Source organism: Anolis sagrei, chromosome 3, assembly GCF_037176765.1.
Source record: "Anolis sagrei isolate rAnoSag1 chromosome 3, rAnoSag1.mat, whole genome shotgun sequence".
Classification (NCBI taxonomy): Eukaryota; Metazoa; Chordata; class Lepidosauria; order Squamata; family Dactyloidae; genus Anolis; species Anolis sagrei.
The window spans coordinates 153857965-153882794 of NC_090023.1; the positions used below are offsets into that span (position 1 = coordinate 153857965).

The 24830-nt window shown below is 40.6% G+C and overlaps 1 pseudogene; it reads left to right on the forward strand.

Moving 5' to 3' along the window:
• LOC132770189 (heparan-alpha-glucosaminide N-acetyltransferase-like) overlaps positions 1-24830 on the forward strand; it is a 201918-nt pseudogene that overhangs the window by 15817 nt on the left and 161271 nt on the right.

Below are 24830 nucleotides of genomic sequence, written 5' to 3' on the forward strand. Positions count from 1 at the left end.
TGTGGATCCCTCCAGATTGGGAAAATGCACTGGGAAATGGTAGTATTTATTGCTGTAGTTCTTCTAACCAGTCCTTGTGCTGGACTGTTTGCTGGGAATTCCTGGGCACCAGCTGTAACATTTTTGTCCTGTTGGCAAGTGTATTGCTTTTTCATTCCGAGACATATGGGAAGTGCTTTCAAGCATATTCATGGTTTCTCTCAATTGGAACGTCTTGCAATGAGAGAGCGAGAGAGTGCTTGTTCTTTCCCCCTGTATTTGTTCATTTTCTTCTTCACTTTGGTGATAGCTTCTTTGCTCACATTAAATGAGTGCCTCGCCACCAGTCAGAAGCTGCCAGGAAAAGGTGAATTGTCCCCTGCCCTCAATTTCCTTAATGGAAAGCAAAGCAGCTGTTGCCAGAATTAGGTACATATGCATCATGGTGTGGATCGAGCAATTTGGCAATGCCTGGAAGATCTTACAATGTCACACTGTACAACAGGGTGGGCATAATGTGACCCACAGGACAGGTCCTTGATCCTACATTGAACCCTTTAAAGCCCACACTGTTTCTCTCCACAGTTATCTGGAGTTCTCTGGCATAGTTATCTGGAAATCTTTGCTCCCAAGCTAGGGACCTTGTCACATGTCACTAAAATCCTGGCAGCACCTGCCCGGGGGCGTGGGAACCTTTCACCCCAAGCCCCACATTGTCTCAGCTCCCCCCCCCCCATATATACATAGACACACATATATACACATATGCACAAATACACACACACAAAACACATATACACAGACTGGGCCACAGCAACATGCAGAAGGGGATGGCTAGTAACAAATAAAAAACCAACAATCCTCGTCTTTTATCTTCCTCAATTCTAATTGTCACTCATCTGAATCTTATTTTCACATCAACATATTCACTCCACAAACCCTTCAAATATAAATATGAGTAAGTAGTGATTTATTTCAGTTGGAAGGCACTGATCAAGAATAAGTGCAGCAATAAGTAAGTAGCTACAAAGATTGTGCAGTGAATCAAGAGAGGAGAAGACTGACATTTTTCAGAGTCTCTGAGCATATGCACATGGAATAACTTTCTGTGTACTGAATAATTGTATCCCATCTGCCTCTTTACTCCCAATCAAGATGTGTGGTCTGCATAGATCAGCAATAGAGCATAGGATTTGCATGCATGAGCTGGGGACCCTAAATATAGTTCAAGGCATTTTGCAGCTTTGATGATTTCATAGATAACAAAATCTGTTGTTCCCTGCACCCATCTTATCAGAATAATATAACTAAAAAGTGATAGAAGAGGAAAGATGGGCTAGTGAGTAAAAAGCAGAATGGGTGGGGACAAGCCAAGAGAGAAAGAATGAAGAGGACAGGTTTGAAGAAAACTGTTCACCTAATTATCCAAGACCCTAGCCCTGTATGATTAATATACTAAATAACTGCTCACACTCAATAATATTATGGAATAGTTGTATAGGATACAATCTATATAAATAAAAATGTAATGTTCATTTGTGGGATTAGCATAACTCAAAAACCACTGGACGAATTGACACCAAATTTGGACATAATACTCCTATCGGGCCAACGAGTGACCATCACTCATAAAAACACTGGAAAACACAGCAGAAGGGACTTAAAAAGCCAAAAATAAAAAAAATGCATTACAATGCATGCTCAAAACCACATATATACATTACACACAAACACACATATACACAAATATATACACACACAAAGCACAAATACACAGATTGGGCCACAGCAACATGTGGCAGGGGACGGCTAGTGCTATATAAGAGAAATTAGTCCAGAATATAATCAGTAGAATGGAAGAAGATCCAGGGATTGTGTGTGTGTGTGTTTGTGTGAGAATAGGGCTGCCTTTCAGATCTAAAAAGCCAATCGAAAACAGCTAAAATAACACTGTATGATAATTTTGTATTACACTATAATATACAATAGAAGCCATCTAGAACATAAATAACAGAGGAAGAAAAAATATTGAAAAGAGTCACGATGCTTCTCCCCAAAAACTCCAGATATTTTCCTTCCATACTAGATATCATTCTGAATTGCATTTAGAGCTATTAAGGGAACAAGCAAGCTTAGTTTGGTTTGTGTTTTCCTCCAAGCTTTACGTTCCAGAACACTTTAAGGACTTGCAGGTCTCCATTCACCCACAGATTGCTCAAGCAACCTCGAAAACTGTCAAGGTGCCTACGACAAGTGTCATGGACCACTGAATTTCCCAAGAAAGGAACAATTCTCCAATTCCTTCAAAACCGGAAGAGATTTAGACTGACAATTAATTGACTTCGACCCTTTTCACTGTCTCCAGTATCCGGCTTGTAGCTTTGTCTATTTGTGCCACTAAAAGCCTATGTCAGTTCTTATGTTGTGTTTATCTGTTTGGTGTTAGATCTTCTTGGTTGTTTTTCGATGTTTTAGCTTTTTATTGGAGACATGTATGATTATTGACCCAGATGCCTTTCTTCTGTGTTGTTTATACACTGTTTCCTGAGTAAATGATAGGTCCAAGCCCAATTATGCTTGTCTAACTGACTTCTCTTTACCAAAGTTACATATTCATTTACCTATGCTTTGTAATAAAACATATATCATTTGATCTAAGTTGCATTTACATCTATTGCTAGCTCCACCTTTTCAGAAGTACATGAGATAACTGCCTTGTGGCATATTATAACTTTTGAAGGATATTAGAGACAAAAGTGAAGTACTTTGGCCACATAATGAGAAGACAGGAAAGCTTAGAGAAGACAATGATGCTCGGGAAAGTGAAAGAAAAAAGGAAGAGGGGCTGACTAAGGGCAAGATGGATGGATGGCATCCTTGAAGTGACTGGCTTGACCTTGAAGGAGCTGGGAGTGGTGACGGCCGACAGGGAGCTCTGGCGTGGGCTGGTTCATGAGGTCATGAAGAGCCGGAAGTGACTGAATGAATAAAACAACAACATAACTTTTGATTAAAGATCCTTTAGAAGCAAATACACAGGAACATTTTGATATATGTGAGTATGTGCGATTGAGGGCACATGGTAACAGTATTTATTTATTTATGTACTATATTTATATACCGCTTTTCTCAGCACTCGGACGACTCAAAATGGTTTACAGTAGCAAAATTCAGTGCTCCAAACATCATAAAACAATTAAAAACAATGGCATTATTATATAATCATGACAAAGTCAATAAAACATAACTCATTAGTGTCTCTTACTTAAAAATCAAGATCCAATCTCATCATCCAATCATTCCATATTCCTATGTCTGTTACACTGCCTTTTCAAATGCCTGCTCCAACAACCAGGTCTTCGCTTTCTTCCGAAATGCTAACACAGAAGGGGCCGATCTAATGTCTCTAGGAAGGGCGTTCCATAGCCGAGGGGCCACCACTGAGAAGGCCCTGTCTCTCATCCCTGCCAAATGTATTTGTGACACAAGCAGTACTGACGATCTAAGTATACCAAATGGGAAGGGAGCAGTGACTAGTACTTTACTCACTCCCTCTTTACACTCAAAAATAGTTTAATCTTGGGACAGTTTTACTGTGTAGTTTGCTGTTTCTATAGATCCAAACATGGCTATGAACCCAGGAGCTGAGATCTAAATACTGCCCAGACAGGAGGACAAAAAATGTGCAGTAGCTTCCAGTTATTGTTCACAAATACCGAAGCCTGGATGAAGGAGCAATTTACTTAAGGAACCATTTCCATTATCTGTGAATCATCTCTCTTTATTAGATGAGAAAGGCAAGAATGCCAAGTCTTCAGGCATAAACCCATGAATCAAAATGTCTAATAGGGATCTGTATTTTTCCACCACTGTACTTGACTCTTTCTCTTAAATACACTTCTTATGCCCCTTCCATCCATTCATTTGTCTAGACTTTCAATCTGATCCATTCCAAGGGCTCGAGATGGGCAGCAGTACTGTATTTCCTCAATTCTAAGACACACTCCCCCCTCATAAACATCTCTAAAATGGAGTGCATCTTAGAATTGTGAGTACTGTATATAAAAAGTTTTTTTTTCTGTTGGTGGTACTAAAATTAGTGTGTGTGTCTTAGAATTGAGAAAATATATTTTTAAAAAATACCACCAATGAATCTTTTTAACATGGACTGCACTGAGTCTAGAGTACCACTCCAGGTTATAGAGACACTGAGTCCCATTGACTAGGGTGTCTGGTACAGAAAACGATACATTCACATTTTTAATAGCAGTTATGGTAGTGGTAGGGCATTGCTTTCTTGCTGTGTGATGTAAGGAAATAAATGAAAATCTCAGTTTGGTTCACCTCACATCATTATTAAAATATAACTCAAGACAACAACTCCTATATGTTCTGCTCTGAGCTCCTTAAAGAAATATTGAGAGGTAAATGTGATAATCAGTCAATAGTACCTTATCTGTTCTGTCTTCCAGAAGCTTGGTTTGCATTAGTTGCTTGAGATAGCACCCCTTTGCTTTTTTCCCCAGGGTTGCTACAGTCTTAGCAGCACCCTGAAAGTTAAACATTAATAGAGGATGGAAGCCAGCCTGCAAACCTTTTGCAGCTATTGGTTTAAAAAGGTATCCATTTGGTCTAGAGACCACCCTTTTTCCTGGGGATGAGATCTCCATTTTGGAAATGCCCTCCTGTTTTCTTTAGTATAGAAAAAAGCCTCAGATGTGCTGGTGGCCAGCTAGGCAGCTCGGACAAGCCATTGTGAGTACGATTGAGATTAGGGTTGAGGTTACTCCCTCTCCTTTGAAACTGGCATTGAGCTCAGATAGAGCAAGACCTGCTCTTTCTAAAGGACTAGCTCAGCACTGGGGCAAGAAATATCTCAGGATTTCCTTGCCATTGAGAAAGGCTCCATTACTTCATCTCCAAAACTAGTATTGAGCTTAGATAGGGGAAGACCTGCTCTTTCTTAAGGGTTAGGGTAAAAGATCCCAGGATTTTTTTCTACCATTGGGGATAAGTTAACTTGATAACTGAAGGAAAAAAGGAAAGAAAGAACATCTATATGATCTCCCAAATTGACTGTTTGCGTATGTAACTTCATCAAGCTGTGCCAAGTCTGTCAAGGACTTTGTAAAATAAATGTTCTGTTGATGTTCAATTCTGGACTGGCCTCAGTTGCTGAGAATTTGGAGTTTCTAAGAAAGGCACCCGCGGGTCACCCAGATAAAGAGAGAAGCACATCTTAGTTTTAACTTCATAGTGTCTGGGTGTGATGACACATTATCACATTGGTCTTCTCAGACAGAGCTTGATGGAAGTCATCACTTGGTGAAGGATTACTTCTGGTGGGGCTCGGTTTTGGCTCTGACCTGGAAGCATCCTATGATGGAGCCCTGAGAACATGGGAGGCTTTCCATGCTCTCATTTAGTAAGCTGGAGAAAGTGTAGAGGGAAGCTGTGTAGAAAGGGTTTCCCCTGTGGGATTGGGAAGGGGGTGGTGTGAGGCAACAGTTTTCCCCACTACCTACAAGATTTGCTCCACTTCTCCATGGATGCCCCCACTGCTCCCTGGCTTGAGGACCTCAATGTGGTGAGGATCCTGATTAAAAGTTTGAGAGATTGTGAAATTCCAAGGGAAGAAAAAACTACAACACTAACCCAACAAAATACTGCATATCTCTTGAAAAACCATGTTCATCATGCAGTCTTCAGTGTCTGCATTGCTTTCTCTTTTTACTTCCATCCAAGAGAGAACTTCACTGATGAAACAATATCTGGCTTGACTCTACGGTATCTAATCTTTTGTTTAGGTGTACGGTAATTTCAACTTCTTCTGTTTGGATGTCAGAAGCATTTGGCAGTTGATGCTCCGGAATCTAGAAATCTCCCGAGTATAATAATAATTCTTGTACTATAGAGGAGAGCACTGGCTCCTATTTTATTTTTTTGCTAATTTGATTGTTGACTTGTTTTGCATCCTTGGCTTGGACTTATTAGAAAATTGGGGGAAGTTCAACACTAATGTAATTTCCCAACCATTGTCTACAGCTCTCTAAAGGGAAGGAGTTGTCATTGTGTCAGTGCATCCATTGAAAAGATCCCAGAACAATGTTTCTCAACCTGGGAATCGGGACTCCTGGGTGAGTCACAAGGGTGTTTCAGAGGGGTTGCCAAAGACCACCAGAAAATGCAGTATTTTCTGTTGGTCGTGGGGGGTTCTCTGTGGGAAGTTTGGCCCAATTCTATCATTGGTGGAGTTTAGAATGCTCTTTGGTTGTAGGTGAACTATAAATCCCAGCAACTACAACTCCCAAATATCAAGGTATATTTTCCCCAAACTCCACCAGAATTCACATTTGGCATATTGAGTATTCATGCCAAGTTTGGTCCAGATCCATCATTGTTTGAGTCCACAGTGCTTTCTGGATGTAGGTGAACTGCAACTCCAAAACTCAAGGTCAATGACTACCAAACCATTCCAGTATTTTCTGTTGTTCATAGGAGTTCTGTGTGCCAAGTTTGGTTCAATTCCATTGTTGGTGGGGTTCAAAATGCTCTTTGATCGTAGGTAAACTATAATCCCAGCAACTACAACTCCCAAATGATAAAATCAACCCCCCAACCCCACCAGTACTCAGATTTGGGCGTATTGGGTATTTGTGCCAAATTTGCTCCAGTGAATGAAAGTACATCCTGCATATCAGATATTTACATTAAGATTCATAACAGTAGCAAAATTACAGTTATGAAGTAGCAACAAAAATAATGTTATGGTTGGGGGTCACCACAACATCAGGAACTGTATTAAGGGCTCACGGCATTAGGAAGGTTGAGAAACACTGTCCTAGAACAACCTATTCCAGATTTTATCTGCCATAGTGGTGAACTCAGAGTTTACCGATCTGATAGGATGATTACAACCATATGAAAATAAATGTATGTATATACCCAGATCTCCCACAGAAGGAAATGTCCACACTTATAAGAATGCAATCCAAATGTTGCTGGAAAATGGCTATACAGCCTGGAAAACTCGCAGCAACCTAGTGATTCCAGCCATGAAAGCTTTTGACAACACATTGTCCACATAAAGATTTCTAATGCTGTACAACTATACATCTAAACACCTTTTTTCAGTAAGTCAAATAGAAATAATATACATATTTAGCTTTCATAGTCTTTGCAACCTCTTTAAACTACTGATATTAATTATTTGAAGAACAATTTAGCTGAAGTTTTGCTCATCAGGAGAATTAATGACCTGGCAACTTCTTTAGTGTTGTATCTCAGGCCTGTGACCTTCTGATGAAGGTTTGATGACCTTACTTTGCTGCCAGAAGAGCTGGATTAACTAAAAATAGATGAGACTTGAATGAAGCTCTCTCTTAAGATCACTTCTCCCAGACTGAAGGCCTAAGAGCATTTTCAAGTGACCCAGAGTAAGACACTAAAAAGGTCATGGATCCATTAATATCTCCAGTGAGACAGGCTCATTATGATTTGCAAGAGGGGAACAGCTAATTTCCCACATCTAAAGGTGAAAAATTGAATTTGAGCAGCAAGTTCTAGCAGAACATTTGGTACCTAAGGATTTTTTTTTTAAATAAAAAACTGATAATGTACCTGTATACTGCTCTTTGGAAAGATTCATATACCAATAAGAGTATCTCTGATTTTTTTCCTCATGTATAGATCCCTTGTTGCTCAGGGAAAATATGAGTCACAGGTACATTATTCAACCATTTTATATAGGAAATTTTACATAAGAAAATTACGGCAGGAAATTATAGTCTTTACATATACCACCCATTTTTAATTTTTTTTAAAAAAATTGGCATCAGTTTTTCTTCCTTAGTAAGGTAGATCAGGTCAAGAGAGAGTGACCAGGCAAATGAGACTTTGTGGTTGTCTACTCCAGAAAAGGAGCCCCCGGTGGCGCAGTGGGTTAAAGCACTGAGCTGCTGAGCTTGTTGATCGAAAGGTCGCAGGTTCGATTCCGGGGAGCGGCGTGAGCTTCCGCTGTCAGCCCTAGCTTCTGCCAACCTAGCAGTTCGAAAACATGCAAATGTGAGTAGATCAATAGGTACCGCTCCGGCGGGAAGGTAACGGCGTTCCATGCAGTCATGCCGGCCACATGACCTTGGAGGTGTCTACGGACAACGCTGGCTCTTCGGCTTAGAAATGGAGATGAGCACCACACCCCAGAGTCAGATATGACTGGACTTAATGTCAGGGGACTACCTTTACCTTTACCTTTACTCCAGAAAAATAATCATGCTGCACTTTAGAATATTCTGCCCCAAAGTTGCCCCAGATTGACCCCATTACCACTACATCTACTTGTTATATGCCACACTGATAGCCACACATATGCTTAAAATCAGATTGGCACCAATTTTTGCTCAGCGTTCACCAAGACCACTAAGAAGCCGAGGTGGCACAATGGGTTAAACCCTTGTGCTGGCTGAACTGCTGACCTGAAGGTTGGCAGTTTGAATCCGTGAGATGGGGTGAACTCCCATCTGTCAACCCCAGCTTCTCATGCGGGGACATGAGAGAAGCCTCCCACAGGATGGTTATACATCTGGGCATCTCCTGGGCAAAGTCTCTGTAGACAGACGATTCTCTCACACCAGAAGTGATTTGCAGTATGTTCTCAATTTGCTTCTGACACGATAAAAAAATCCACCAAGACCACTCTATCAGCACTCACTATTGACATTCTCTCCTTTGCCCATTAGATCTAATTTCATTTATGGGTATTGCAACTGGATGCACATCTGGGGCAAATGGGGTGGAGGGCAAAGGAATAAAGAAAAGGTGGAGGAGGAAGAGCAAGAAGTGGGGATCTCTTCTTGAACTCTTCGGTTCTAGGAAAAGCAACTTCTTGACTCCCCCTACCCACTCCCAATTCCCAGGAAAAAGAAAACCAGCCTTTGCTAGGCAACCAGCTTTTGCCCCTGTATTGTGCCTTCTCCCCTCATTTATAATCTTATTTATTATTTATTTAAAACATTTATATTCTGCCCTTCTCACCCCGAAGGGGACTCAGGGCAGAGCACAGCATATATACGGCAAACATTCAATGCTGGGACAAGAATTCATATGAGTGTGCATAAACATTAAAAACAGTTATCAAAATATTAAAATATACTGTTTAAATCGTCATTGGTCATCTGTGTCAAATCTAAATTGGCCTGGTAAAGTTTCCTATCACTGCCTTATTGCCCTGTCCCGAAAGCTTGATCCAACAGCCAAGTTCTTACCATCCTTCTAAAGGACAGGAGAGAGAGGGGCAGGCCCATAGCCAGGATTTTGTTTTTTGGGGGGGGGGGTTGAGTCTGAGTGAAAGAGGGTCTACCCTAGCAAACCTTTTGTATCGTTACCCAATACCCCCATGCATATGGGATATATTGAGCATGGTGATCAGATCATGATATGAATAAACATAACAGTTTAAATAATGTAAAAGTATGGCCTTCTCACGGACCACCATGAGAATTTCAGGGGGGGGGGGGGCTGAAGCCCCCCAAGGCCCCCCCTGGCTACATGCCTGGAGAGGGCCAATCTAATCTCAACAGTTTGGAGTTCCATAGCCGGGGGGCAATCACCGAGAAGTCTCTGTCTCTCGTCACGCCTGTGACAATGGTGGGATGGAGACCAGGGTCCTCCAGGATCTTAATCTCCGTGATGGTTCATAGGGGTTCATCTCCTTTACACTGCCTTGCTGAAAAAAGTTGTTTGCTCTGAGATCAAGTGCCCAGCCATAAGATCAATAGTGAGATGGTAGCCTGATCAGCTTCTATTACCATTGATCTCACAGCTCATTGTGACCTCAGAGCAAGCAGCTTTGCATGTGGGACTGTGCTGGCAAGCCGAACTGATGATCTACCTTGTGACCAGACCTGGGAAGTAAGGTGGGCTATAAAACAGAAAAACAAACTGGAAGGCTATCAACAACTGGAAAGCCTTAGGTTCCCTGCAGTGGTCTAAAAGCAGGGGACAAGCAGGGTGTGTTTCTGTCAGGCGAGCTTCTCATCTGGTAGTAACCAATTTGAAGTGGAACTTGCCAAACACAATCCTGGCATAAGTCAATGTATTTATGTTGAGAATTATTCATGTTCTATTTAAGGACTGACTTCTCTCTTTCCCAGTCTCGTGCTCTAGATAATGACTTGGAATGTAAAAGGTCAGTTCTTTTATTTTCTTTCTTTTTTTCTTTTGGGAGTGTAAAAGGTCAGGCTAGTGGCTTCCATACTGTGAGGCTCATCATAATGGCAAGTCCTCATTTGTAATCCGTCCATGTTCAACCTCTCCATATTAAATTGCACACAGTCTAAATGGACTATTAGAAGATTTAAATGCCAGTGGTTTTTCTCCCCTAGCTAATCTGTTTATTTCCTTCATTCCAGAAGTATAGCTTGCTGTGCGTTCCCTCTCTCTGGTTCCAATCTGTGCTAATTTGTTTCATACTGATGAATTATGTTCCTAATCTTTCTGCAAAAACCTATAAGACACAGGTTCAGCTGGTATCCAGAGTCTGGAGAGCCTCAAAAATAACACCTCTCAACATCTTTTTGTTGTATGATTGGGCCCCATCATGGACCCGAAAGCAATCTTGTTCTACCTTCTCTTAGAGGCCCTCACCCTAAGTTGTTATTGCACTCCTGAACAGGAATAACCCTCTGTAAAGAGGTCATTAAACTGCTGCCATCAATTGTAAAGAGGTCCGTTTCAATGCCACCGAATGCCACCAATTGTGAAGGTGCGAATGGTAAAACACCCACTGCCACCTAATCTATGAGGGAAGCCGGACAACGATCAATATCAACCTAGGAGCTATTTTATAAAGGGACTGTTAATTACAGAAAGCTTTATTCACTTGATAGCGTAGTGTTTACTTTCTTGGCTTGACTTTACTATAGCAGGCTGTTCAACTTAGGAGAAACTGTATCAGGCAAGGCTTGAGGAAAACTGTAACAAGTTTATTTTAACAGGAGTATAACAATGTATAACTGTTCTTCAAAAGAGGCACAAATCTTGATGGATACATTGGAAAGGTTTCATGAGTAAACTCAGGCAAACACTTCATAAGTTTTCACAGCTGGCACAACAGGCTTAAACCCAGCCAAACCTTGATTCTTAATTCAGAATCAACAACCCCCTGTACCGGGTCCTTCTCTGCAACCACTTGGTCACCAATTGATTCCCTGAATCTCCACCAAGAGATTCGGTCTTTCCCTATAGCACACTGGCTACAAACACATTCCCTGAATCTCCACCAAAAGATTCAGTTCACTCAGTAGCTCGCTGGCGTACTGACTAATTCCCTGTTTCTCCCACTAGAGAAATCAGTCCCTTCCTGTAGCTCACCGGCCACAGACTGCCACTTTCAAAAAGCTGCGCCGTGAAGTGATAGTTGGCTCCGCCCCCGTTGCTATGGCAACTCAGCTCAAGCCACTAGCCACCATCTCTAACAAAATATAATCTCCCATACTTACCATCCCTAAACCACTGTCCAAACTACACATAACAAAAGAATAAAACTTACACATTGTCACATCGTCATGACTTTAAAACACCACACATTGAATAGGAAAACAATCTTTTTTTAATTGAAGATAAGTAAAAACAGCCAGGTAAAAATATGCTTTAAGAAAAATAGATGAGTCCAATAAGGTAGGAAGATAAGCAGAAACAAAATATTCCAAAGTAGGGTGCAGCAAAGTTCAAAAGTAAGATCCAGACTTTTATAATACAATCCAAGGTACCAGGAAAACATTAATCCACAGCATGAGTATATAAGCACAAGAGACAAAGAGTACAACCATGAGCAAAAAATCCTTAATATGAATCTTCTAAGCAAGGCTTCCATAAGACAAGGACTTTGCAGGATTCTGAAACAATGCTTCATCTGACTATGTTTTCCCTGGTGGAAACTTTATATCCCTCTGTTAGGCTACACCCAGCAGCCAGAAACTGGTTTCATTTACTTTGAATGCCTCTCCCCCTTATCTTTCAAAGCCTAGCAGACCGGCGAAGGCCTTGGCTGAGCTGTCTGTTTTGGCTAATTTCCAGCCGTCTGTCTATTTGCTCACTATCTATCTGCTCAAGTTGTTTTCAAACTCCAAATCCTGGGAATTCTCCAGGTCAGGGAGTAAACTATCATCCCTCACTACCTCTGAGGATGCTTGCCATAGATGCAGGCGAAACGTCAGGAGAGAATGCCTCTAGACCATGGCCGTATAGCCCGAAAAACCTACAACAACCCACTGATTCTGGCCATGAAAGCCTTCGACAATATATCATCCCTATACTCTGTAGGAACATTTTTATGGGGACTACACTTTGAATCGGTGTCCTTATGTCATTCTCTGCATTAATATCATTGACCAGACGATTGCCATCTTGACCCTCAGTGACATCATTCCCCACATCTAAAGCACCCTGATCATCTTGAAACACAATCACAGGCTGAACTCCTACAGTTGTAGCCCATCAGGTTTCTACTTCAGTTGTCAATCAATAACACTAGCCAACACACATTTTGGTGTCTCAAATGTTAGCCTTGTTTCTGCATATAGTTGACCTGATGATTCCAAAAAAACAATGCTCTAGTTTTCCCCTATCAGCTCTAGCTTTTGAGATACAGAGCATATACCACGTTACAGTATTCATCTGCTTGTCCATAGAAAATCATGATAACCATACCCAGGCATGTAGCCGGGGGGAGGGGGGGGGCTTGAGGGGCTTCAGCCCCCCCCCCGAAATTCTCATGGTGGTCCGTGAGAAGGCCTTACTGGTACATTATTTAAACTCTTATGTTTATTCATATCATGATCTGATCACCATGCTCAATATATCCCATATGCATGGGGGTATTGGGGTAATGATACAAAAGGTTTGCTAGGGTATATCCTCATCCCCCCCTTGAATCAAACTCAGCCCCCCCCCCCGAATCAAATTCAGCACCCCCTGAATCAAAATCCTGGTTACGGGCCTGACCATACCTAAGAAACTAGAGCTGATGTGGTCTATCCAATGCAATTTTCTAATCATTGCCCCCAAATAACCCTAGGAACAGGCCTAAAAACGAAGGCACCAAGAATTTTTTTGTTTGTCTGTGAATCTATTCAGATATTTAAAATCAATCTGTCTTGCATGTGTCTTTCAGATCATAGCCCACACTAATAATAATAATAATAATAATAATAATAATAATAATAATAGTGTTGGATGTGGCCCAAGAGATCTGGATCTTTGATTGACTGTGATAAATAGTCTGTAGCAGACCTGAAATCTTGTTTTATCAGAGGCACTGGTCAAAGAAAGGACTCTGCAATGATTGTTCTGTCATATTGTCTTGGAGGATCTTGAAAACTAGATCTGTTTCTAACCATAGAGCATCTGCAGGTATACCGTGTCTTGACAATGGAGTTCTGAAAGCTGTTGCTGCTTCTCCAACATGCCTAGTTTAGCAAATTCTCAAAGCAACTTGACAATAAATGAGTTTCCTTTGCTTAGGGATGGAATGGGGGGGGGGGGGGGGGACGGGGACAAACTGCAGCACATACTTTATAGCAAGCTGGCAGTCTCTGTGCATATGCTAGCTTGGCATTAACGCTTTCCCCCGATAGCCAGGAGCTCTAAAGCACCATTCTCTGCCAGGGAGAAGGCGTCTATCTCCAATCTGGCATCTGAAAATGACAAAGCGATCTATCAAACAGAATTAGGCAGGCAGATCCTTCCTGTTCTGTTTAGCATTGTAATTCAATATGGGCCAAACCAGAGGCCTGACCAGGAGAGAATCGCTCCTTCAAATCTAATGAAGCACGGCTCGCCTTTCTCATCCCACAAGCATTAGCATGTACGCTTCCTCTATTTTTAAATGACAAAGGGCATACTGTACATGTCAAGCAAAATTTATCAAGGTATTTGGGCTTTTGGAGGTGCTGATGCTGTTATGTTGCAGTTCAGTGGGCGTAATGTGCTTTGCAATCTCAATTGTTGACTTGGGAATATATTTTTGAAAGAACATTTTGGCATTGTGTATACATGCTCAATTGTGTATACATGCTTCGGTTTGTGCCATATTGATTCCATGCCTTAAAATATGCAAAAGTGCAGGGTTTTTTTTGGGGGGGGGGGGGGAACTGCACATGACAAAATTATAGAAATTGATTAAAAATGCCATGTCCCCCCCCCCCCCCTTGTCTTAGGCTTTTTTGTATTCTACAGATGTAGACCTGAGTGTAAAATTTGTTTGTCCCATCATTTTGACTTTCTAAAAGTAAATATCTGGACAAAGATAGTATTGGAAATGTGCACAGCAGTGAAAATGTACAAAGACCCATTACAGGCTGTCTCATTTACAAACAAGATAGGTTATATAGGTTTATTCTTAAGCTGAATTTGTATGTAAGTCAGAACAAGTACATTTTTAAGTGTAACTCCAGCCATGTGTGTGTGTGTGGTATAATATATATGTTGTTGTTGTTCATTCGTTCAGTCGTCTCCGACTCTTCGTGACCTCATGGACCAGCCCACGCCAGAGCTCCCTGTCGGCCGTCACCACCCCCAGCTCCTTCAAGGTCAGTCCAGTCACTTCAAGGATGCCATCCATCCATCTTGCCCTTGGTCGGCCCCTCTTCCTTTTGCCTTCCACTTTCCCCAGCATATATATATACACACACACACACACACACACACACACGCACGCACGCACGCACGCATGCATGCAAGCATACATACATACAGCTTTGGATAGCATTGGCAAGGGTTAACACACTGTGGCATTTGTTTTTCTGTCTGCGCCTGTGTTCAGAAGATTTCTGTCCCTGTGATAATTGGATTTTGAAAGATTTGGCTTGTTGTGGAAAGAAGGATTGGTGAGAAATCTTCACTGGGGATACCTTTTCCCCATGGTACCTCTATTTAGGAGTGAATTTCCATTCGGAGTGATAGATTTCTCTCACTTCATGTAATTGCACCCCCATTCTTAACTATGAGTCATTTGTAAGTCAGATGTTTGTAACTCAGGGACTGCCTGTAAATGGGGCCATAAAAGCCACAGGTGTTTTGTGGCTAATGGCCTTGCTAGCTGGGGGAGTCTGGGAACTGGAGTCATTTTTTTCAATCTCTTAATGCTTTAATTATTTTGAAGTAGTGGATGCCAACAGAGCATTTTGTCAAAATGTCTTTTATACTTTAAGATGTTGATTTCTTATCATATAGAGTACTGCACTTTTCAGAATGACTTTTAGCTCTCAATGCAGATGGGGAAATTCTTGTACACATTTCTGTGTTCTGTTGTATTCTGATTTTCTTTCTTTTTACTGGCTTTTGTGGGAAATGTTGTTCACTTGAAATTTCACCTCTCACCTTTCCAAGTTCACAGGATAACTGAGATTCTTCCTGTTTACTTTGATGAGTCCTTTGTTAGATATGAACCAACTGAAGAACAATACGATCAAAATAATGATAGCATTCAAAGAGCAGCAGTCTAGCTTATAATGCTGTTTAAAAATCTCAAATGTCTTATTTTTTTATTGAAATGCTAAGTTAATTATTTTAAAAAGCTCATCTAGGGAACCCAAAATCATGTAAACTTTGCCCTTCATTCTATGGAAGTTCCAGATTTTAGGTTCCCAAATTTTGCTGTCAACATTTATTTCCCAGAAGAGTCAAAGTGTTCAGGTCATATAACAGATGACACCATTGCTAGCGTGACTTGTTGCTAGGCCATGACAGTGGGAAAAATATTTGTATGTATCCAGTATTTTCTAGAATGTTCAGGAAACCTCCAGAGATTTCAGGACCAACAGGAATTAATCTGCTTCAGATGCCTCAAATCTGCTTCCAAAGAATAAATTTTAACCTTACAGAAAAGGATTTTAAATCACTATTTGAAAAGTGATCCAGAAAATGCTGGATTTGATCATCCAGTCTATCTGGAGAGTTAAAGGTGCTGCTCGAATCTGAGATATTCTCCTCATTTGCCCTTTTGTATTTTAGCTTTGACTTCCTTACAGAGGGTATTCTTAAGAAAACACTAGAGCTACGCATTAAATCAATCTCTGGAATGTTTGGACCTCTTAAAAGCTAGGTTTGACTTCTACAATCGCAACCTTCCTTCAAATAATTTTGTTGTTCTTGTTTCTTTCACTTCCCATTAGGAGGTTGGCCCTGCAGATGACATAAGACCAAATACTGAAAAGCCTAAACATCGAAGACTTCTTTCCCTAGACACATTCAGAGGGTAAAGTAAACCAACTCTATTTGCTAGTAGCGACATTATTCTATGGTTCATCATGTGAACTCAGAACATTTTTCTCATTCTGGGAGTGGACAAGGACATAGACATAACATATACACCATCTTCTGACAACTTTACGTCCTACTGAGTGGAACTATGACATATATCCATCTAGGGTTGCTAGATTTCAGGGTCTGGTCTTGAGCTTCCAGTTATATGGGTCATCCCCAGGTATTAAACAAAGGTGTAAATTCACCACTTGTGGTGGGCTTAGCTCTGGACAAAAATAAATAGTTGTGTGTAAATTTCCAACTCAGCTACTAGAGCAGCAACTTCCAAGGCAACTAATTTTTAGCAGCAACTTGCAAAGATTCTCTGGAGGGTCTGTGTATTTATTTAGTTGGCTTATTTCTCTCTCCCAGCCCCCTTCCTTCTCTCAGTCATTGTGGTGCCAGGACACATCCTGTGTTCTGCATTCATCTTCTTGGTAAAAATAAGTAGAGTAAATTAAATGTTCCTTATTCGGTCTCCCTAGGTAAATGAGAAGGAAATATCCCTTCATCTCACCTTGATCCGGGAACAGTCTCTTTGCTGAATTTTAATTTCCAAACAGGGAAATTGTGTTCTGTGTGTTTGTTTTTGAATGACAAGGTGTGAGCAACCATCACAATCCTGAACTGGCAACCCTATACATAGCCCCTAGTTAGAGATTGAGATGTTTTTCACATAATGACTTGTTTTGATTATATTCACAAAACTAAACGAGCAAAACAGTTTTTCCAAACAATACCCTAGATGCCACTATAGTATAAATAGTAAGTGTAGCAGTAATGTTATTATCATTTTGAGAATACTTCTGCATTACCTATGTGCATAATGTCAACAAAGATAAGCAGTTTACCAGATCATTTTCCATTTTCCGTGTATCTCTGCAGCTCTTTCCCTTGTTAGCTATTACAATCCTATAGAGTGCAAGATGTTTACCTTACTGAAGTAGTTTTCTCTGCAGAGTCTCCTGCCTCATGTGCTTATATAGTTATGCTGTTCTGGTGTGTATCAATATTTTAACATTACTAAAACTAGAATCAAAGTATTGACAATTTTAGAACTGATATCTCAAAATGGTACTTGGAGCTTAGCAGGATATAATTGCTACTGCAATGTTGCTTTCCATTTCTGAGCTATTGCCTTTCTGTTTTCGTTTTCTCCTTACTAACATCCTTGCCCTATAAGATTGTCAGATGAAGGCAAACATGACTAGTTGGTTAGGCAGGATTGAAAAACTGTTGGAGAAGTGGGCAGGGATTTAATGGCTCAACTGAAAAAGAATCTCAGATCCTGCCATTCCACTTAGAACACAAGGGTAAATCAGTCGTAGTGGATTGAGCCTCCTGTCCTTTGAGAATGAACCTTCATGGTAAGTCCAATTACTTATTTCCCAACATTAAAAGTATTAATGTTGGGAAATGAAATAATTTCTAAAGACTTAAAGATTACTTGTCCACTATTGTCCTGATTCTTATATCATCCTGGGTGATCACTCTTAGAATCTTGGCAGCGTGCTCATAAGTGACCGTGGAGACTCATTCTGGATCCACATGGCCTTTCACAATGAGGACATTGATTTCCAGATGGGAGGTGGTCACAACAAGGGTTTGCTTGACATCCTTTCCTCTTGGCACATTTCTCCCTTTCACCTTCTATTTGTGCCTCTTCGAACTCCACAGCACTGTTGGTAACAGCTGAGCTCCAGTTAGAGAGCTCAAGTGCCAAGGCTTCCCAATTTTCGGTGTTTATGCCACATCTTGGTATCCCAACAAATGTCCTGATCCTCAAACACTCTCTGCTTCATGCAAAAAAACAGTAATGCTGCACTCACAGAACTCAGACAGTGTTGTATTTTGTCATCAATGTCAATTATTTTGGTGAAGTAGCTGCCAAGGTAGCAGAAATGGTTGACAGTCTCCCTACATTATCTTTTAAAACCCTCCTGCTTAGATACATCCTACCTCTGTTCATGCCCAGTGTTTATTTTAAAATTTCTAACTTATTACATCTGGCCTGGCCATAAGGTTTTAAATTCTCTGTATTATTGTTTATATGTGAGTTATATTAATTGTACTGTTTTATTTGCTTTCTGTTTTGTTTTTACTGATGTGTTGTTGGGCTTGGCCTCATGTAAGCCGCCCGAGTCCCCTTAGGGAGATGGTGGTGGGGTATAAATAAAGATGATGATGATGATGATGATGATTATTATTATTATTAGATCATTAAGCTTTATTTCTGGCCTTGCAGAGGGATTGGTTTGTGCTTGCTGGTAGAGCACTTTGGTTTTTTTCAATTTTCAGTGAAAGACTGAGCTTTTTGTATGCTTTTGCAACAGTGTTTAAAGTGACTTTTAGATCTTCCTCTGAATGAGCACAAACTACATTATTGTCAGCATATCACTTTTTATATGCTACTATTTTAAAATGACAGAATAACTATCTAATGATTAGCAGAGGGTGAGCACCATAACTTATTGGCTGGTTGTATGCTCTGTGGTCCAAGAGCAGATCACATAAGTGCTTATTGTGAAGGTTAACCTAAACATTATAATAGTTGCTCAGGTACTACTAAAACAGTCTTGCTGTGTTGTCTTCTGCTTCCCTGGAGACTAGGACGTAGAACAATGGCTTCAAACTACGGGAAAGGAGATTCCACCTGAACATTAGGAAGAACTTCCTAACTGTGAGAGCTGTTCAGCAGTGGAACTCTCTGCCCTGTTGTGTTGTGGAGGCACGCCCTTTTAAACAGAGGCTGGATGGCCATTTGTCAAGGGTGCTTTGAATGCAGTTTTCCTGCTTCATGTTAGGGGGTTGGACTAGATGGCCTATGAGGTCTCTTCCAACTCTGTGATTCTATGATTCTTCTTACCTATCTCCAGATAGGTGTAATATTTCATTAATCATTGCCTTGATGTTACCATGTGCATTTACCTGCCCCCTCCAGGGCATTGATGATGATGGGATAGAGACATAACAATGTACTAACTAAATGATAAGTTTGCCATGACGTATAGTTTTTTTCCTAATATCACTAGTTCAGACAATCTTACCTCTATGTGAGATAAGAAACAGCTTCACCGGGAGATTTTGAGTAAGACATGTGCTTTAAAAATTAGGAAAATTCCATGTTCAAAGAAAAGTAGGATCTCTCCGTCCATCAGTTGCTTCTGATCCAAGCAAATGGAGTGTAACAAGGAAATGTATCATTTGTAAGCTATTTCACTAGGCATAAATTAGCTAGGCAACTGCATATAATTTGAATGTGACCATAGGGATTTGATTGCTAATTGAGTTTTAAGATGTCTTTTAGGAATCTTCCTTTTAACCAAATAGTTTTCTGCGGTCATTACAGTTGGGATAGGTCGTTTGCCAAAGCAGCTGCATTTCTCAGGGAGGAAAAAAAAGTACAATTTTAGTTAAGTTGAAATGAAAAAGTAAAATTCTGTTTGTAAAAGTTGGGATCCTGGGATCTCAACATTTCAATAGAAAACAAGATTTATTTTTAAACATTAGAAGCAAACAACTTCAAAATGAAGGCTTGAGATGGACTATAAAGTAATTCCAACAAATACTCTAGGAGCAAATATTTCATCATCCCTGGTGTATATTATTATGCACTCGAGTTTTAGAGCTGCTCTGTTCTGCTCAGCTCAATATAATGCAATATGTGCTCTCTTTACTGAAAAAATGTTAGGGATCATTACTTTGTCTATTTAATTTATTATCACTCTTGAGTTAAAGCTTGTTTTTTCTTCCAAAGAGCTTATTTGCTTGCTTGCTTATAGCCTACCTTTCTCCTAAATAAGCTAAGATGCAATATGTAATTTCCCTTTTGCCTTCATACTTGTTGCACTAAGCGTATCTTGGTCATCCAATGCAGAAGACACAATAACATTGCACCCAGGCAAGAGGAAAAAGGACCGAAAACTTTACTCTTATCAGCAGAGTTAAAACATAAACTTGCAATGTTACAAACAGTGCAACAAACTTGTATCGTCTTTGTAAGTAATACAGAATAAGGCTTCTTCATCTTCATCCAAATGAGAGAGCAGTAGAAATGGTTGAGCAAAATGCCTGAGCAAAGGTCCCTCAGAGCAAAAGCTGAACTATATTCTAAAAACCATACAGTTATACCCCACCGGGTGTGGTCCAAACTTACTAGTTGACCTTCATTAGCAGCTACTTACCTACAAGAAGCACTGCCTGAACATGAAGCAAAAAGTGGGTGCTAGAAACAATATCATACGAAAGCTGACTGGCACAACCTGGGAATCACAGCCAGACACAGTGAAGACATCTGCCCTTGTGCTGTGCTACTCTGCTGCTGAGTACGCATGCCCAGTGTGGAACACATCTCACCACACTAAAACAGTGGATGTGGCTCTTAATGAGACATGCCGCATTATCACGGGGTGTCTGCGCCCTACACCACTGGAGAAATTACACTGCTTAGCCGGTATCGCATCACCTGACATCCGCCAGGAAGTAGCAGCCAATAGTGAAAGGACCAAGGCAGAGACATCTCCAGCTCATCCCCTGTTTGGGTATCAGCCAGCACGTCAATGACTTAAACCTAGAAATAGTTTTCTAAGATCTACGGAGACACACGCTGTAACACCTCAGCAAGCGAGAGTCCAAAAGTGGCAGGCTCAAACCCAGAACCTCAACCAATGGCTGATACCAAATGAGAGACTTCCCCCTGGGCACACAGAGGACTGGGCGACTTGGAAGGCTCTGAACAGACTGCGCTCTGGCACCACAAGATGCAGAGCCAACCTCAAGAAATGGGGCTACAAAGTGGAATCCACGACATGTGAGTGTGGAGAAGAGGAAACCACTGACCACCTGCTGCAATGCAACCTGAGCCCTGCCACATGCACAATGGAGGACCTTCTTGCAGCAACACCAGAAGCACTCCAAGTGGCCAGATACTGGTCAAAGGACATTTAATCAACTACCAAACTCACAAATTTTGTATTTTGTCTGTTTGTTTGCTTTGTTCTGTTAGAAATGTAATATAATTGACTGGCTGCCCTGACACGACAAATAAATTAGCAGCTACACATAATAATTAACAGCATAAGGTTGTCTTTAACACACACAGACATACTTGATCCTGTTACAACTTACTCTAACAATACTAACCTCATGTCAACCTTTGAGGAAAATTGGGCTGAGAAATGGTAACCAATCTAAGATCATCAGGTGAACTTCATGGTTGAGGACCAATTAGAACACAATACTTTAAAACTCCAGAATTATTATTAGAATAGAATAACTTTATTATCATCGCACATCATGAAATGCTTTCCCCAGCCCACATCACAAAAACAACACACCCATCCCTCCATACTCCAACCACCACCTTATTTTCAAATGGCTTCCTATATAATATGTTGTTAATCACTTTTTAAAGGTTGACCAGTATTATCTCCACTAATATTGTGAATCAAAGGTTTGCTTAAGAGCCATCATTCCATGTGTCCATGGAAGGAAGATTTGAACCAAGGACTTCTGAGCCACCACATCGTCCCAGCTCAGTGGTAGCAGTGATGTGAATATGACATGGTAGTTTTGCTTTGGCTTAGTTGGGATGCATGAAGCAAACATGCAGCCTCTTAGCATGTGGTTTTCTCCTAAGTAGCTACTGATAGGAGACCTGTATAATGAAAAGATTCAGGGGTCATGAACCAGTTAGGAGGCAATTTAGTCCACTCTCTGCATGCCTGCTGGGTCAATGAAGACATCAGCCTGCTTTGGAAACTAACAATGAGCTCCTTGTTATACATTCTGAAGGAAAAGCAAACTGACTGAATCCAGTCGTGCTGTCAGAGGGACACATAATTACATTTCATGGCATTTGATGCTGCATGTTCTTCCAGGGAGGAAATAGACCAAGTTTATTTTGTCACTGCCACATATTATAAGGTGAGAGATAATGTCATGATATGACATTTGGAAAACAATATTTACTCCAACATTTATTCAAACAAGAAGCAAGACTTTGAGAAATGCCTTTCTGAAAATAAAAATAAAAGGAAATACAGACGATGTTAGTGTATGTGAAGCCAAGGTAGTTTTTTGTCCTTGATACAAAGTAAGGGTTTCACTGGATAGTAAAGGGAATGTGTTTTTCTTATAATGAATCTATTTGCGTCTCTCGCAGGACTTCATCACATTGATAAGTTCCCATGGATTTAGCCTATAAAGCTCTAAACAGTTCCAGTCCAGCTTATCTGTCCAAACACATCCCTCCTTATGAACCTTCTAGGACTCCAAGATCTTCTGGGAAGGCCCAGCTCTCACTCCCGCCATCTTCACAGATGCGTTTGGTGGGGATGAGAGACAGGGCCTTCTCAGCAGTGGCCCCTTGGCTGTGGAATGACCTTCCTTGGGACATTATATTGGCCTCCTCCCTCCTAACATTTCAAAAAAAAAAGTGAAAACTTGGCTTTTTGAGCAAGCATTTGCAAATGCAGTGTAACTGGCTAATTTAGACCCACAGAATGACTGGACGATGCGACTGGAAAATGATTTTAGTAATTAAACACTGAGGACTTATGTTTTTATATGGTTTTATATTATATGTTAATTGTTTGTAGTGGTAATTTATGTTGTTGGGGGCATCAAATTGTGCTGACTGTAAACCACCTCAAGTCGCCTTCGGGCTGAGAAAGGCAAAATAAATACAGTCAATAAATAAGTAAATAAATAAATAGGACATTTTGCCAGCCTTGGTGGCAAATCAACGGGGAAATGGGCAATCCCAGTGCACTGCCCACAGTGATGCTTCTGCATCACATGTAGTTTGCACTGGAACATGGGAAGCCTCCTGTGTTCCCAGCACAGAGTAGCAGGATGCTTGTGCCCCAGTTGAGCCATGGAGCCCTGCTAGAAGTAAGCCCGTGTTGTCTCATGGATGGAATGGAGCTCCATGATGCTGAAAATGACTCATCTGATGAGGTTGACAGTGGGAGTTCATCAGGGATACATACTTTAGCATTCAGATATGCAAATTAAGCCTTTTCCCTCAGTGACCAGTCATAAAACAAAATATGAAGGCAAAGGAATGTATGTAGTTTGACCATATATGCCTTTCATCATTTGAAGAAGTACCAAGTTGTCTAATGTGAAGATGAAGCAGATGGTTTCCAGTAATAGTTCCCTGTTGTAGTAGTTTTGGATTTCAGTGGCTTTTTTTTTTTTTGCGTTTTTGTGTGGAATATCTGTATTTCCATTTAATAGTGAATATGGAATAGAAGAGGAGCTGGTTACACATGCAACGCCCACTGAACTTTGACAATGTAGATCTACTTCTGTTGTGGCTCCATCCCTGAACTGAGGTGAAAGTGTCATAAGAGGAAGCAGCTGGAACAAGAGAGGATTCCTGTGTTCTCATTGAGAAGAATCGGGGAAAGCCAGGCAATGACACTTTCCCCCACCACTGGGGATAGAGTAAGGGGCAATCCCCCCCTCCTCCCCCCAGTGCCAGCAATTTTGACCTCTGTGTGATGAGGTCCTCAGTTATACATATGTTAGTGGAAAAAACTTCCTTTTTCCTTTTCTTCCAGAATAACTAAAATACGAGAATATTTATATAAGCTTTATCTATTTCAGGGATGGGTAAGTTGCAGTCTTCCAGATGTGATTGAACTACAACTCTTATCATCCCTAGCCTGCATAGGTGAGGGATAACGGGCGTTACAGCCCAACAACATCTACTAGTCTCCACCCCGACTACGCCTGCTGTAGAGCACTATTTGGACATGAGTGTAGCTCCATTAAAATAACTAGATATAATGAGTAAATGTTAGTCAATTCAGGTATTATGAGATTAAAAGGTACATAATACAATTTAACTTTAAATTGAGTAAGTGCCTTTGATTAGTGGACAACCTTGCAAACCTTACAAGAATATGAATTGCATTGTACTAGTCTGATTTCTTTTTCTAAAGACTTACAGCAATATTTATAACATTATTTAAATTTGGAGCATAATAATCTTCTGGAGACAAGTTATTTAATTAGTGGTTAACTGTCTCATTCCTGCAACTATGGGCTGCATTGTTATAATCTGATTTCTGCCAGCATTTTAAGAATTATTTAAATTTGGGAGAAGTAACCTAAAGGAGTGCATCAATCAGTTGGGAGTCTCTTATACCACCATATTGATGAGACAGACGTATCAATAGCAAGCTATAGCTATCACTTGATTAACTGAAATCAGTTTTCTACATTGTCATTGTCTGGGACTAAATATATCTATCACAAGTTCCAGCTTTGTGCTGTATAAAGCAGTGATGTGGAACCTTCATGATTGGTAATGTTAAACATGAGTGATGTGTTAATATTCTGTTTCACCAAATAATTGAATTTTTCTTCTCCTGCTGTTCTCCCCACCCGCACCTTCCCAGCTTCCTTGCTTCAGATACCTTTTTCCTCCTCAACAAATCATTTTTTTGTTTTTGTTTTTTCCCCTTAAATGTGTGCCGCTGCCATCAGGTAACTTTGCTAAAATGCCAGTGGCACTTTCCATATGGTTGTGGTGGTTG